Source organism: Hordeum vulgare, chromosome 2H, assembly GCF_904849725.1.
Source record: "Hordeum vulgare subsp. vulgare chromosome 2H, MorexV3_pseudomolecules_assembly, whole genome shotgun sequence".
Lineage (NCBI taxonomy): Eukaryota > Viridiplantae > Streptophyta > Magnoliopsida > Poales > Poaceae > Hordeum > Hordeum vulgare.
Window position 1 is genome coordinate 137870321 of NC_058519.1, and position 5266 is coordinate 137875586.

The following is a 5266-nucleotide window of genomic DNA, read 5'->3' on the forward strand; positions in this document are numbered from 1 at the left end:
ATTAAAACATGAAAGGTACTCGCAAGATCCAACACATGGAAAATAGACAAACCATTGGTTCACTAAACCTACTTCACTGAAGCCTGACTCGCGCCTGAGCAGCCAGTCTAAATAATTTGGGCTGTTGCAAAAGCCTTCTTGGGGTAGCACTAGAGTTTTGCAAACTCGTCCTATCCTGTCGCAACTCATTGAGCCGACGAATTTTATGACTATCTTTGTGTCATTGCCACAAGGTTTCATAAAAAGTTTTATAACCCACCGCGACTCACTGAGCCGGCTCCTTCTTTATAACTCGCCGCCACCCACTGGGCCGGCTTATTACGTGCTGCGACTCATTGAGTCAGCTTATTGTGTTTTCCCTGATAAACAGGTTGAAGAATTTTTTTGTCAAAATATGACACATGTTTGGAAAAGGCGATTCATATTAATGAAGGTTGAAACTTCGAAAACATCCAACATAAGGTACGGTTGTGATACTGTTTTCCTGAAACCTAAGACTATTACATTGCTCACTAGGCCACCCGAGAATCATCTCCCGGCCAGAGAGAGATCAAAATGCTCTTGGAGAATCGATTTCATGCTAAGTCAGTTCAAGCCGCCTCCGGGTCACCCTGCTTCGAGCTTTTGCCATCTTTGATTTGTAAGCCGCCCAGTTTCCAATTGCAATTGGTCAAGGCGACGAACTCATCTTCATCGCTCAAGATGGTAGACAGATCAACTTCAAAGTCAAAGGGATTCTTAAGGCGTCATGAACTCAGGCTGGTGACTTCATATGAAGGAGGAGTCACCTTTTTGGTGCTTTCATCATAAGCCACCTGGTATTTGCCTATGTCCAGGCTGGCTACTAGTGGAGTCGCCGCGGAGCGGGACTCTTTCACACAACGATGGTAGTCTTCCTTAGTGAACTCCGACGCATCATCTTTTAGCTCTAGAAAGCTGGCAACTACTTCCTCCGGCTTAAGTTCGGGAGCATAGGCCGGACACCGGCTTAGGATGGTCAGTGCTCCTTTATGGGCGGCTGATCTTTTTAGTTCTTCTACCTGACGCGGTAATGTGGACAGGCAACCCATCATATGCCTGATGGATTTTATGGGCTCCTTGTTTCCCATCACAGCCTTAATGATCATCATACCGCTCGTGTACAACTGCTCTGTGAAAGTATAAATCGCCTTCAGCTTCAGAATGCAGTCGTTCTGCAGGGTGGCGGCTCGCGGACCTACGAAGGACAGAATGAGATAATTAGAATTTGCAATATGCTTTGCAGCTCTTTTCAGATGAAGGAATTGATCCTTACCAAAGATAGCTCGGGTCACGTTGGAGATATGATGTTTTAAGCCGGAGAGTTCTTGAAGAGCGGCTTCTAGCTTCTCTTCGGCTTGTTCCGCCCGCTTCAAGATGGCGGCTTGCTCAGCATGGGCTTTCTTTTCAAACTTTTGGTGTTCATTTTTCATCTTCTCCATGTCAGCAAGGGCGGGGCGAAATTTCTCTTCAGACTTAGCTCGAGCATCCTGTTGTTCGACTAAGCTTTCTTTTAAACCGGCCAAGGTTGAGTCGGCCCGAGTCAAAGATTCCTGCAAATAAGATTTGCGGAAGCAAGTTCAGGACCATTGCAAGCAACATCCCTCACACTTGGGGGCTAATGTATGATTCTTTTCAAGTCATACCTTCATTCAAGATCCGACTCATCTTTCAAAAAGATGACCCGGCCCTTGGGGGCTACAGGTTGAAGAAATTTTATATTCCAACACCCGGTTCATCTTGCAAAAGATGACTCGGCCCTTGGGGGCTACAGGTTGAAGAAATTTTATATTCAAAATACCCGGTTCATCTTTCAAAAGATGACCCGGCCCTTGGGGGCTATAGGTTGAAGAAATTTTATATTCAAAAGACCTGGCTCATCTTTCAAAAGATGACCCAGCCCTTGGGGGCTACAGGTTGAAGAAATTTTATATTCAAAGTCCCGGCTCATCTTTCAAAAGATGACCCGGCCCTTGGGGGCTACAGGTTGAAGAAATTTTATATTCAAAGTCCCGGGTCATCTTTCAAAAGATGACCCGGCCCTTGGGGGCTACACATTCCTAAAATGATGCAAAAGTGCGATTCATCATGGCTGACACGCCCTTTTCGAGGGATAATGGGAGGATATATTCACAAAAATAAAAATGTCATACCTCATGTTTGACTCGCATCAAGTTGGCCAGGTTTTTCTCCATCTCTCGGCTTGCTTCCAAGCAGCTCACAAAACCGGAGTATAATTCTTCAAACTCCAATTTTTCATAATGAGGAAGCTTGAGCTTGTTGATATCCTTCTTTGCAAATATTTGGGCATCTTTTTGCGTATGCTTAGTTAACACCGCAGTTGCAGGCTTAGAGTAACCAGTACCAGTAACAATGACTGTATCAGGATCTTCAGGCGTCTTAGCTGGACTTGGCGGGTTGACATTTTCCATTGCCTCCTTTTGAGGGCTTGAAGGCTCAACTCGGATATCAGGAATATCATCAAAGGTATCGCTTTGGAGTTCAGCTGGATCTTCTGAAGCCTCTAGGATGGAGGCGGCTTTACCACACATTTCTGCCACTTTGTGGGTTGTAGATGAGTCGCATGTCTTCCTCTTATTTGCTTGTGCTCTGAGAAACAAAGGTACCAATATTGGAACAAAGGACATTGTTGATTGAAAGAATGTGTTAGTAAAGAAACTTACCCCTGAACATGGATCATTGGGGCGAGAGTCGACATTGCTGAGTCGCCAGACGAAGGAGGTGAAACCTGATGAACAAGAATTTAAGGATTGAATAAATTGCGAGAATATCTTACACAAGAAGGAAAAGATACTCATAAAGACATACCTCACTTTGCCGTTTTCGACCAGTTGCTCTTTCAGGTAAGTCGGACACTAGGTCTCCAGATGACTTCGAGTATGGCGTTTAGGTGTGTAACTCGCCTTCTTCAAAAACAAATTCGGGTCCAGATGAGCATCCGGGTGAGACATGGGAACTTTCTTACAAATTCGCCTGGACGTCTTGGGGAGGGAAGAAGTTGAGTAAGAAGAAATGGAAATTACCTCGACATCTTCATCCTGGCTCTCATAGTCATCATCCTATAAACAACAGGCGGTAAAGCGTAAGTACAAGTTAAAATGAAGCAATAAAATGAGGAATTTTACCTTTGATTGCTCTTCAACAAGACTAGACTCGCCGACGACAGATGATTCTTTGGCTGCAGCTTTGCCTTCACTCTTCTTCTTCTTCGTCGTCTTGGAGGGAGGTTTGGTTGTCTTCTTGACGATAGATGAGTATATGAAGGAATTACGTTTTGGAGCCGGGTTGTTTACCTCTAGAGTCGGGTTGGTGATGCAAAAGGGTTCGAGCCTATTTTGGGAGCAGTTTTCAATAGGCTCGCCACATAGGGTCTGTATGATATTGACAATGTCTTCTTCTGAGAAACTCACATTGAAATAACATTGGGGGTGATTCAAGTCACCATCATACTCACACATGAGACCATTCCGGCGGCTTAAGGGCAGAATCCTCCATTCTACTCAACAACGGATCAAGTCGATGCCGGTAAGACCGTTGGTGGTAAGGGCCCTCAACTTTCCAAAGATGGCAATGAGTGTGGCTTCTTCCTCTTCAGACAACTTCTCAAGAAAATCAAAATCCATAGGTAGGCGATCCTCCCTGAAACCCGGCAGACGGTTCTTGTTGGGCGGAGAAGTGTCGCGGCAGTAAAACCAAGACTTTGCCTAGCCTTTGGGATGACTGGGCAAAGTGACTGCTGGAAACCCGCATTCACGGCGCCGCTGAATGTTGACTCCCCCTAGTTCTAAGCTAGGTCCATGGGAAAATTCTGTTTGGCGGTTCATATAGAAAAATTTCCGGAACAATAGCACGGTGGGCTCGATTTGCAGATAAGCTTCACAGAAAACTTGAAACTGGGAAAGATTACTGATGGAATTTGGCCCCAAGTCTTGAGGATGGAGTTGGAAGAAATGCAGGGCGTCTTGATAATCCACAAGTATAGGGGATCGCAATAGTTTTCGAGGGTAGATTATTCAACCCAAATTTGTTGATTCGAAACAAGGGGAAGCCAAAGGATATTTTCAAGTATTAGCAGTTGAGTTGTCAATTCAACCACACCTGAAAGATTTAGTATCTGCAGCAAAGTATCAGTTGTAGAGTAGTGTGATAGCAACAATAGCAACGGTAACCAGTAGCAATAGTGACAGCAGTAGCAACAGAGTAACAGCAGTAGGAACAGAGTAACAGTAGCAGCAGTGACAGCAGTAGCAAAAAGTAACGTAGCAAGGACCAGTAGTAAAAGACTCATAGTCATTGGATCGGTGATGGATGATTATGGCGGATGGTATTCATCATGCAACACTTATAACACGGAGAGATATGTAACTAGCTCCAGTTCGTCAATGTAATGTAGGCATGTATTCCGTATGTAGTCATACGTGCTTAGGGAAACTACGGTATATTAAGGTTCTCCTTTTAATAGAGAACCGGACCAACGCATTAACACTTGGTGAAGAGATGAACTCCTCATACTATGGTCATCTCCGGGAGTGGTTCCGGCTGTTGTCACTCTGGGGTTGCCGGGTCATAACACATAGTAAGTGACTACAAATTGCAAGATAGGATCAAGAACACACATATATTGATGACAACATAATAGGTTCAGATCTGAAATCATGGCACTCGGGCCCTTGTGACAAGCATTAAGCATGGCAAACTAGTAGCAACATCAATCTCAGAACATAGTGGATACTAGGGATCAATCCCCGTCAAAACTAACTCGATTACATGATATATCTCATCCAACCCATCACCGTCCAGCAAGCCTACGATGAGATTACTCACGAACGGTGAAGAGCATCATGGAATTGGCGATGAAGGAAGGTTGGTGATGACGATGGCGATGATCTCCCCTCTCCGGAGCCCAGAACGCACTCCAGATCTGCCCTCCAGAGGAAGAACAGGAGGTGGCGGCGCCTCCGTATCGTAAAACAAGATGAACTCTTGTCCCTGATTTTTTTCCGGTCGAAAGGGACTAAATAGAGCTGGAATTGGAGGCGCTGGAGCTTCGTGGTCCCCACAAGCCTGCTAGGCGCGGCCAGGGGGGCCGTGCCTAGTGGGCTTGTGGGCTCCACGCTCCACTCCTTCGGTTGATTCTTGCGCCAGTATTTTTTTATATTCCACATAAAATCCTCTTAAATTTCCAGGACATTCCGAGAACTTTTATTTCGGTGCAAAAACAACACCA